A 12149-nucleotide genomic window follows, 5' to 3' on the forward strand; every position below is an offset into this window, starting at 1 on the left:
AATGTTGGCCTCAATCATATTACAGCATTACTGACAACAAATAAAGTCAGCCACTCTGACCAGAGCAAAGCTGTGCACGTACTTTAGCACATGCACATTTAACATAACCAATGACACTTCAAATCTTAATTAGGCAAACTTATGTGCATTTTTAGAGTATAATCTGTGAGTTATGTGAATAATCTTTGAGAGAGCCAGCAGTACTGGCTATTCCAGCTGTAAATGAACATCCATGTATCCATTTTAAAGGCTAGCTGCAAAGGTCCTTTTGCTGTGGAGTGGTGTTACTGTGGGCGCCTCTCCTCCTGATACTAGATACCACATTCTTGTGTCTATAGACTTTGACTGGTTGACCTATTTTGGTCCCCACCAACTCCTGAAAATATTTGTGCATTTAGCTCCTAAGCAATTTGCTTAGTTTACAAGCATGCCACTAACTTAGTCTGTTCACTGTGCAGCTCCACAAATAAACTGATGAGATTGGTAAGAATGAATGAAATCAACACTCTGTGGTGTAGATCTATTCTTATTTTAGGAAGAATAGATCAGGACTTTGAGCGAGTTACCTGGTAATCGCAAATTTAGCAGATTGATCCAAGGCTTCTGTCCATTTGTCCAAGTGTACAAGACGATAAAGTTGGATTGGTGTGTGTGTGTGTGTGTGTGGGTAGGGAGTAACTGGGTTGCTGGGTGTGTGTGTGTTTGAATGTGAGCAAATAGTGATTATTGCTTACTTTAAATCATTTTGACTTTATGAGTGAATTCTAACTTTTAACTACTGGATGCTGCACTGGGTTTGAACCTATGCCTATGCAAATTTAATTATCTGTGATGTAACTTTTCTGTGGCAAAAAAAAAAAAAAAAACTCAATTAATTCTTTTACAGCACTAATGCAAAGTAAAATGTCTCGAACCATTTATTGGTGTTTTTTTTTTTATTATTTCCTTATAGCAGTCTGCAGCTCCCTGGGGTAACATCTGTGTTTCTGTCACAGAATACACCACCCAATTCTTCACATGCATCCAGTAGATGTGGGTTTAATCTATTTGGAAGTTTTACAGAAGAAGTAGCCTGGTCGTCTTGCTCTTGTTGGTAAATACTTGAAAAATACTCATGTAATGTACTCAGCTGATTACTGAACCATTTGTTAGATGCATTAATTCCATACACAGTGTGATTACTGTAGGTGTGGCATAAGATAAACATTTAGTGCATTGTCAGCGTGTGCGCTGGTTAAACTGCTTTGTGATGTTTTTATACTGTGACAAATCAGGCAAATTTAATATCCACAGCAGGAAACCAGACGTCATGGTGGAAATATGACCGCTGGTGGACTGTAATTAACTGATTATGCCAATTGCCAGACACAGATTGAAAGCAAATAATAAGAAGAATACAAAATAACGAATATGTTCAGTTCTTAAAACTGCTTCCAGCAAATAATTACCACTCTTGGTTATAAATGAGTTGTCTCCTTATTAATTCCTTGCAAGGGCAAATAGGTGAGAAATTGTTTTGACAAGGCAAACAAGGAAAAAAGCAATTACGACAGATGGGTTGCTGACAGGGTAGAGATGTGTGCTGTGCACAAAGCGGGGCATCCACGTGGAATGACTGTCCTCAGGAAGCGACCAGGAGAACAACAAGTCGGCTCCGTCGCCCGGACGAATTTAGATGATTTTTGGAGGCAGCAGGGCTTTGCGAAAAATACGAGCTGGTGTGACAGGCGCAAAATCTTTTTTGCCTTAATCTGCAAGCTGACACTGATATTTGCATGAAAGAAGCTGTTATACAAGCCTTGAAAGCTGCAGACATACAAGCTAAGCACTGTGGTCTTTCAGTAGCCTGTTAAGTGTTGTGGGCAATGCCACGTTGAATACATCCACAGTAATCGGCATCATCCTTTAAAGGTTCCTCAACCATTTGGATTACCACATGTTGAGCTATAATACCTTGTTCAAAAATTTGCTGTACTTATCATGGTACACAGATACACAGTACAACAGATTTTCAGCTTTTTAAGATTATTATTTGTTTTTTTTTCCTGAAAGCTAGTGATGTACAAGTGTCACTTAGCATATAGTGTGTTATAGAACAGGCCTAATTAGTTGAGATGATTTTGCTTAAAGAGGTGCAGACAGTTAAGGCTAGAACCTGAACAGAATGCCTAAAGACATTGTTTGCTTGTGGGTAAAGAAAAAAAATCTATATTTTTTATGAGATATTAAAAGCACAGTCCTCATGGAGGCTAATTTAAAATTAACTAGTAAATATTATATATTACAAAATTACAGCTGCACATAGTTTTAGTTGTTGACAACAAGCTAATGGTCTTACAATGACAGCTTTGACATGTTGATGATGTTGAAGTTTGATAGCTTTATTTATTAGCATGTCAACATTAACTAACTAGTGCTAAACACAAAATGCATTTGATTTTGATAAAAGGGGTTTAATAAAGTAAAGTTGAAAAAGATGGATGGTTTTAAAAAAGCTGTTTAACACAAACTGAATACTGTTCTGCAAGATTGGTTATTTTGGGAGAAAAGAAAAAACTTTTTTTAGATTGGATGTTTTTGGGAGACAAAAATCTTATGTCTGGGAACATTAACTCAACATATCGTTATGTTAATAGAACACTTAATTTGGTTGCCATTATGACATTCAATAAAAATTTTTTAAATATAATAGAATATTTTTAGGAGATAGACATGACAGGAGCACTAGTCCAATTTATTTCAATTGTACAACTGCATAAACACGGTATGTTCAACCAACTAGACAATGAAAAGGGTCTCAGCTTTGAACATTGTTCAGCATCTCATTATTCCCATGCCCTGAACCAAGCTGCTACAATGGCTAAAAACATGCTCATTGAACAGGCAAGCCATGTTAATTAATGGCAACAAAACCCAAAATACCTATTTTTGGTTGAACTGAGTTAACTAATTCAAACTGTGTATTTACATGTTGTTCCACCTTATACTGTATGTGTGGGTTTGAATGGAAATCAGGAATGAGTTGTAGCATAAAACAAGGAAAGAATAATTGGTATTTCTAGTGCTGATTGTTAACTTATTTTATTCATATTTGTTTCAAAATGGTATATCACAAATGCTGTATGCCTACAGTGCAGTGTAAGATGAGTTAATTTCACATGGGGGAAGTGATGACAATTCAAAATTCATTTAATGGCCATTTCATATATGTACCTTTATTAGGAATTGGGTCTCCACTCCTGATTTAAAAGTATGGTCAGTGTGTTTTTATTTTGTTAAAGGTAGAAAGTAAAAAATAAAAAATCATGTTCCGATCCCACTGGATGATGCATAGCCACCCCCCAACTCCAATCTTTTCTCAGACGCTACAGTGGTACAGTACATATAGTGCACTCCTCAACATTGCTTCATAAATTCATAATACATTTCCACCCTGCCAGTCACCAACTTGTAAAGTATTCAGCTGAACATGGAATATCTCAGAATGTTGAAATGTGTAGAGAAAAAACAGTCACATAAATATGCTACTACATCCGTCCCCTGCACTGTTGGCAGGCGAGGCGGCAGACCGGGCTCCGGTTTCAGCCAATTAACACCAGTAGACAAAGTCCGGAGCAGTGAAGAGTTTCATGTTGTGATTGGGGCCATGAATTGTTAAACAGTCCCGGTGCTTTCACACGCCGAGAGAGCTGACAAATGCAACTGCTGCATCTGCCAGACGTGCACTAATTTGACCGTCCACAATCAGGGGAGCTCATATTATTGCCGTATCGATCTGAGGGAGTAGAGAAAGAAGCACACATGCCCGCTTCAGTTAGTGCCTGTTAGCTCGTCTGATAGGGTAGAGTCATGGCAGCAGAGAAAACTGAGCAGGGCACTCATTTGACTTATTCGATTTGATTGCACATAACAGCTCATCACTGACCATGTGCTTGAGGAAAAGTTGCACCTGGCTGATGTCTTATATATATTACGTCCTAATATGTCCTAATTAATGTATTTGCATTCACATAGTTGATTATTAAATGTTCATAGCAACATTACACTTTCTGCCCTCCTGTGTCTATGCATTACATGTTAAATACAAGCCACATTTATACATACTTTCCAAAACAACTGCACAGAGTTATGCAGTTTTACTACTGTAAATGACATGATCAACACTGTCTCCATGATACTAAACTACTAAAATACTCTGGCTCTGTGAAATCAGTCAAGGAAGGCTTAGCAGATTATAACTGAAGGAATCGTCTATAAAAACATAGTTCAGTGTGTGAAATTCAGCTGCTGTGGTGTCCTGCAAGTTACTTCATATGCAATTTAAGAATAGCCCTGTGTTCAGCAGAAACCAGATCACATTTAGATGATTAATCACATGCATGCAATGCTGTCAACCGGCTGCAAGTGATTAATTGCAATTTAGATTTACAATTCAGTTCATTGTCTTTGGGTCTGCCCTGAAACACATTCTACACTTTCATCACTTTGAGAATTTCATCTGGAGATGTTCATTACACAACCCCGCATTTGTGTGTACTTCTTACATCACACAGCAAGAGCCGTTCTGTGTATTTACTTTCTGTGTTGGCCTCTCCAGATGGTACTTTCAATATAACTTTGTCTGTTTGCCTTTTCTCAAATTGCATACCCAAACACAAGGGATAAACCAGAAACAGTGCTTGTGTAGGCTGGATATAATGTGTCTGTATAATTTTAATGCTCCACTAATTAATGTTTCAGTTTTAACAAGTGATCAAAAGACTGTGTTTTTATTTCAAGAAATGGCTTGTAGTGAAGTTATACAGAGTATTTAGGGTATTTTCTCACCTAGTTTGTTTGAATCCAAGTCTGGTTCATTTCCCCCCTTGCTGTCGTTAATTGGAATTGCACTTGAGGAGAGATTAGTTTGTGCTATCTCTTCAAACTCACCTGATCTGTCTACTAGAATGAATCCAGCTTTCCTTGCCAAGGTCTTTAAAGTTGTGTCGTATAACTAAAGGAATTCAGACACACACGCTATTAGGTGTTCAGTCATTTTGCCTTCTGCATGCCTCATTACTACTGGCCATGCGACTATTCATCACAATGCGCAAAGGTCAAAGTTCACCTAGGGACTTTTGTGCACCTGCCAGCTTGCCAAGCGACATACTGTACTGCATGTGCCCTTTGCTGAAGAGCGGGTGTGCTCAATAAAGACATGAAAGATTACTACTGTGTTTTATCAGCTAGAAAATATTGTTTGTTGATATTTGTGACTTTGGATGAGATCAGATGAAATTTCTTGACCACTTTATTTATGCAGAAAACCACGATATTTAAACTCACCTTACTTTTTCTGGCAGTTGTAGGTTTTATTTTGCTCTTTCTAAACTGTATGGTTTAGGCATATTGCCTGATAACCTATGCTGGAAAGGTCAGACAAAGACCAAGACATTATTACATCCCCATTTTGGGGAAAGGTTGTACAAACAAAGAGGAAAATGTTTGGCTGTGCAAGGACTTAAGTCTGAATGAATTAAAGGTTTATTACTAAATTACTTCTATTTTATTTTAAAAAAAGGACCCTTATCTTAAAATGTTTGTTTCACTTCATGTATTTGATGATTGCAAAAACTCTTGCCGCTGGGATGTTCATGAAATAATCAGCAGCAGAAATCTAGGTACAAATTAGTGTTTCGTCCGACACCATAAGAAAAGAAGAACACGGACATCGGTTGAATAATTTAGTATTTGTGTGTATCTTCCCACAGTGAGCCTGTTAGATAGCACGTTGGATCATATGTAAAACATCAATTTGTGTACTGTAATTGTGCATTTGATTTTACCAGACAATTGTTAGTTAGAGTAACATGAATATTTGACCTTGATAAAACTCCAAAAAATGTTATTTCCACTATAATTTGAGACTGTCCAGAAATAAGGAGCCATCGATCAGCTATTTAATGAAGAGCCAGACTGTGTAACAAGAGTTGTACAGTGCTTTGTCCATTGAGACTTGTGCTGGATTTTAAAAGGGGAACCTGAGCGCTGTGCTGCTGGACTGACATCAAATATTTTAAAATCTTTTGTCCTTGTCCCTTATCAGTGCTACAATAGCTACAGCATCCCTAAAGACAAATTCTTAATTTAATACTTAAAAAAACAGTTTTCTACATATACAATATCAAGATGTGATTGGAGGCACTGAGTGCACTGTAAAACTATTCTCAAACTAGTGAGTGCTTCAAAAATAGAATGACTTGTGTGTATTAGTTATACATAATTCTAACCGATTCACATACTGAAATGCTCATAGTTTAAGTCTCTAGGTACTTTTTTACAGTATATTTTTATTTATGACAGAGGCACAGGCCCTTATAAAAAGGGGTTTGGATTCAGATATTATGTGTCTTGTTTGTCTTTTTGGGACATGTTTGTTTGAAATTTGACAAACAATCTACTCTTTACATATGCAGATTACTGTTGTTTAAGCAAAGATGTTACCCCCTCTGCACATTTATATGTAACAAAAACTCTAATTTGCCAAAAAGGTCAGCTTAAATGATAATATAATGGCAAAGTGATAACATGTGAACAAATAGTGTTAAAATAGAGCTGCAATTCATTATTGATGTGTGAACTGTTGTGTGATAATCATGTCATCCACTGCTCATCATTTAGTCTAATTAACAGACCAGAGTGTGGTTTTTGTGTGAACAGCTTCACATTACTTGCTGTATATGAAAAAATGGGAACACACATCTACAAAATATCATAGAAATAGCCCCCTCAACATATTAATATAATATATAAAATATAACAGCATATTAAGACAACACAAATATTAAAAATAGAAATTGGCATTTACAAAGACACAGTATATGGAGTAGATGTGGCAAAGCCTGACGGTGTCACCCATCCCATGGTACTTGGTACATGGTCTGCTGTGGTCTTCCAGTCTTTTTGCTGCTACCGAGCTGCCAGCTAATTCCTTCTCTTTTAGGAATGTTGCAAACTGTTTGTTGTGTATTGGCCTCTCTAAGTGTTTCAACTATCTCTCTGAGGAGATTTCTTTTTTCTCAGCTTCATAATGTTCTCCTTCTCTTTGATAGGCTCCTTAAGTTCACAGTTTCAGTGAACGGATACCAAATGCAAATGAACCACCTCCAGGTCTTGGAGTAACAAAGGAACTTTCCTATGCAACTTGTCAGCCGTTTTTTTCATTATTTATGAGCCCGCAAAAGTGGCTGTTCGGTGTTTGACGAATGTAATTTGTTAATACATAGTTAATGCCATACTTTTCTTAAGCCCTTGAATTAAAGTTGAAAGTCTTGACATCGCACACATTGTGAGTCTTTAATTTCAAATTCAATGTGGTGCTGTACAGAGGTCAAATCTTTGTTTCTTTACTTACAAAACCTGACTACATATTATACAGGTTAATGAGCCAGCTGATATTTTTACTAATATGTCACCTTTAAGTCAGGGTTCATCTTAGTCACATACATCTGTAACTGCAGAGGAGCTTGGCATGTTCCTCCAGGTTGTCCTGAGTCAATTAACGAAACCACTCCATAAAGTACAGCAGTAACTCACCTGCTTTAAATGCTCTTTGCTCCACTCTTCTTCACCAACAGTAAGAATGATACTGTATTCTACTGGCTGCTTGCCTGTTAATGAGAATTCAATACAACCAGTCAATACAGTGATAATGGCGCTCACCAGCCTTCTAGTTCTGTAAGAAGTGTACAATACGGAGGAGGCAGGTTTGCCGTTAAACATTTAAGCAACAATAAAGAGTGTTTGCACCGTATTTTATGTGAAACAAGTATGACTTTTAAGAGCTTTGTAAGCTGTACAAGGCTTTAGTTTGTTTTATTCTCATTTAACCAGATAAAGTCACATTGAAGTTAGCAACCTCTCCCTCTTTTTTAGGGGGGGGACCTGGGCAGGATCATAAATTACAACAGGACAATACACTATCTAGCACACTAACACACACACACACACACACACACACACACACGTAGGGATCCTAAAATGTATAGAATTCCTATAGAAAACAAATTCCCCTTGAGCAGCTTTAGGCAGAAATAGAAGCAATCTCCAGCACAGACAGACTCAGGGACACAATGTTAATAACAAGCAACAGTGGCATATGCAGTAAGTAGATGGAAAGGCTGGAGACTTATACATACTGTGCATCAAGGATACTTTGCTTGATATGTATGTGTAAGTCTACGGCAGCAAAACTAGAAGATGATTCAGAAGAGCAAGCTCAGGTCACAAGCTATAAAAAAAGGAATGGTTTCTAAATGAGCAAACAAGATAGCATTAGTATGTAAGGCAGAAAGATTGTAATTAGACATATACCTATGTAGAGAAGAAAAAAACTAAAGTTAGTTTAAAGTAAGTTTCCACATCTTCTCATCTCATTCTTAACAACAATATAATTGCTATTAGGGTATACTGTAATAACAAGCAGGAAGCAGGAAGTTGAGTATCCAGGACAAATTATAATTTGAGCTATTTGCATGAGCTAAAAGGCAAAGTTGACGTTTTCAGAATCACATTAAAGTTGCATACAGTAAGTAGGTGAAGCTCCAACAAAGGTCAACTGGAACAAGTAGAGTTAGGGAGAGCCATGACTATCGGGCCAGCTGTTACCTTAAACACGAGACTGTTAGGACAATAACACATGATGTTGAGGTAAATCCTGCATAGGCCAGAATCAATAAAGGGATGAACAGGTAATCACAAAGTCATTATGGTGATTCAGCTGCCAAATAGATCCAACAGATGGTGAAATATCTACCAAAGGAAGAATCAACTTAAGTCAGCAGTCAGTGTAAACACAGAGAAGAACAACAAAAAAAAGTTTTTTTATATATTTCTTATAGTGATTTAGATAATAATAATACTGTAATTCACAGAGCAGTCTGACAATGACAAAGGGTGTGCTGCCATCTTGGAAAGTAGATTTAAGTTTAATGAGACTTATTCTCATTTTTAAGATGACAGACTAAATGTCACTATACATGGACTCAGTTTAGCTCTTTTTTACCTACATTTGTTGAATAAAAAAACAAACTTGCCCACTTCATTGACTTTTCATCCTTGATATTCTAAGAAGCATCAACCTCCAAACACACATTGATGATCTGTTAATTTGCTCCTGCCTTTACTACACATCCCTCCGCTGCTCCTCACCACACAAAGAAATTAAACTCTGGGATTGTGCCAAGTGATTTTCTAATCACGTCAAAGCCCATCTCTTCCATGTTATTTCCCCATTTTTGAGCTGAAGAGCTGTCAAACTGAGCCAATATTGTGTAGGGCTAGGGAAAAGGAGGCTTGCACATGCAAGTGTAGCATAGAATTATGCCAAAACGCTGCCAAAACATTTCAACATCTTTTGTTTGACCCCAACAAGTTACAAAAGAATGCAGTCTTTCAGTATTATTTGGTAGCAAAAAATGACAAACAGGGTTTCATATAACATAGCATAAAAGAGTAATCCTGTTTTTCATTTGGAAGCACTCTGATTTGAAGGGGAGTGGGCAGTCTTTTGTTTGATATCCGTAAAGTCAAGACAAGGAGAGGCACATGGATGAGAGATGGCCAAAACATATGCCTGGTTAGCTTGTCCTGTGCCTGGCTAAGACGGGTGTAATTATAGCATTTCTGTATCATCCACATGAGAACAACACAGTGGCGAATGAGGACTTGTTTGGAGGTGAAGAGAATGTTTCTTTTTATAAAAGGTGTTGGAACACTATTGGCACAAGGAAGTAGGACTGAAGCACAGTCACACGCTTCCACATCTGATGAGATGGAGCCCTGAGAATGGTGGCAGCGCCCGCCGTTGGAATCATTCCTGAAAATAGTTTTTTTTCTAGCATGGATGTCGCATATTTACAAATGTATTTTATTTTTCTTGATAAAAGTATGTGTGAATGTGGAGCAAACGCTCCTAATGATGGCTCAGTTCCATCAAGTGTGGCAGAGAGCCACGACAGTAAGCCAGCATGCACAATACCAGGACTGTGGAACTCGCTTATTGAAATAAAATGCAGTCATCTTTAATATTATCAGTTATGTCCGTGCGTTTTCTTGCTATATCAAGAGTTTTTTTGTCATAGTTGTATGCAAATGGTTGGGCTCTGCCAACTGTTAAGTGTGGCGCTGAAAATATGCTTTAGGCTTTTGTGCCAGCCAGTGGCACATTAAACATTGTGTGGATAGAGGGAGTGGATTTTTTTTTTTTTGCAAATGCCTTTTACTCAGTCAAGAAACTGAAACTGAAAAGAGACTGGCTTCAACAACAAAGCAATAATCCAAAATACATCTCAAAATCGACTGTGAACTCCTTCAAAAAAACACATGCTGAAGCTTTAGAAAAACCTCTCATAGCCCTACGACTTGAACATCACTGAAAATCTGTGGCTACACCTTAAACATGCTGCGCGTGTAGGATAGGTTCAAAATATCTCAAGATGTAACGTGTGTGGAAAAGTGAGCGAAAAGTTCAAAATCAAGAATAGAAAGAAAGTTACAGAAAGAGTTCGTGAGCTGTGATAGCTGCCTGGGGAATATCTGATTTAGTAAGGTGCACAATTGCACATCCATGTTTTTTTTTGTTCGGGAAATTCAAAGTAATGCAATTTTTAAAGATACTGTCAAGTGATGCCCAAACCTTTGCATTCGACTTTCTATTGTCAAGGTCAGGACTTGAGCGCTACAGGTGTCCTTGACAATGTTTGTGCTACATCAAGAGTTTAGGCCAGTAATACTTTTGCATGCTGTTGTTCTCCTAGCTCTAACTAGTTTGGGCTATACTATGAAGGCTAATCTGTGGTCCACACAGCACCCTTAGGTATACATACCTGATATTATTGTTTAATGTTTATAATGTTGAGCTCTCACTTATTTATTTTCCACTTCCCCCTGCAAAATTTTAAGTATTAGGATTTCATCTTTTGCATATATTTCAATAGATACAGAGGCAGCTGTTACTGTATAAAGCTCACAGAAAGCTCAAAAATGCAAAACACTGTCAGGTCTTACAAATGCCTGCCAGATGTTAGGTTTGTGAATATATTTTGATGATGCATAAAACACATTGAGATGTTTCGCCAGCCTCTAGTTAAGATGGTATATAGTGCAGCACAAGGCTCTTTCAGTCCACCAGGCTGCATAAATGTGTTCCTGACACCTTAGAATTTCTGAAACTACACGGCAGGTCTGGTATTCATACAGGAGGTTTAGGATTTCTTTTTTATCTCTGAGGCTTCTTTGCTGGAGTACTAGAATGCAGCATTTTGTCAGTAGGTTATGCTATTATGACCATTAAGAGAGCTCAAACGGAGACCAACAATCACCTCAGTGCTTTCGGGAGTGCAGCAGTAAACAAACATTATTGAACGGAGCTGGCTGAAAGTGCTATGGGAAGTGACCATATTCAGGTTGCCGGTATCAAAAGCAGAAGTGCAGAAGTGTTTCAAATGACAACAGTCGAAAACTGGACCAGACAAAATTTATTTGTCTTGAGGCTGGGATACAGAGGGATTTATGAAGGTAAACAGCAAATCCATTGCTTTCGAACACTAATCCACTCTGAGTAAAGTAGAACTATTTACCTTGAGCTGTGAATGTCAAGGTACCTTTTCTTTCGCTCTCAAACTCCCTCAACATAATCATCATGTATTCGCTGCAGTGTTAATGAGCGATGATCAAAGTGTTGTAATCACAGGCCACAAAGCCAGGGTGTGTGCAGCAACCGACAGGATTAAAATGTACCAATTACGCTGCTGTGCAGGCCAACGGCCCATCCCCGTGTTAATTGATCATATTATATAACACGATGAGGGTCGTGTAATGAGATTAGCATGCCTTGTGCAGGGTTGTGGAATCTGAGGGACTGTGTGAAAATAATTGGACAAACCCAAGACATATGGATCTTGTGACTGAGTGTTATCTCTGGTAAAGATGACATTGTTTTTTCTCTAGCCTTCTGTATAGGTATATCCATAAGTATATGCATGGCTTACTCAACTCTCTACTCTCATGAAGTGTCGCTTTATGAGTGTCTCTGTGTGTCACTGATGAAGAGTTCCATGCATCCCACATCTGTATTCACCTGGATCAAGTGCTTTTTAGTTTGTGGTTAG

Source organism: Anabas testudineus, chromosome 19 (genome assembly GCF_900324465.2).
Source record: "Anabas testudineus chromosome 19, fAnaTes1.2, whole genome shotgun sequence".
NCBI classification, from domain to species: Eukaryota; Metazoa; Chordata; class Actinopteri; order Anabantiformes; family Anabantidae; genus Anabas; species Anabas testudineus.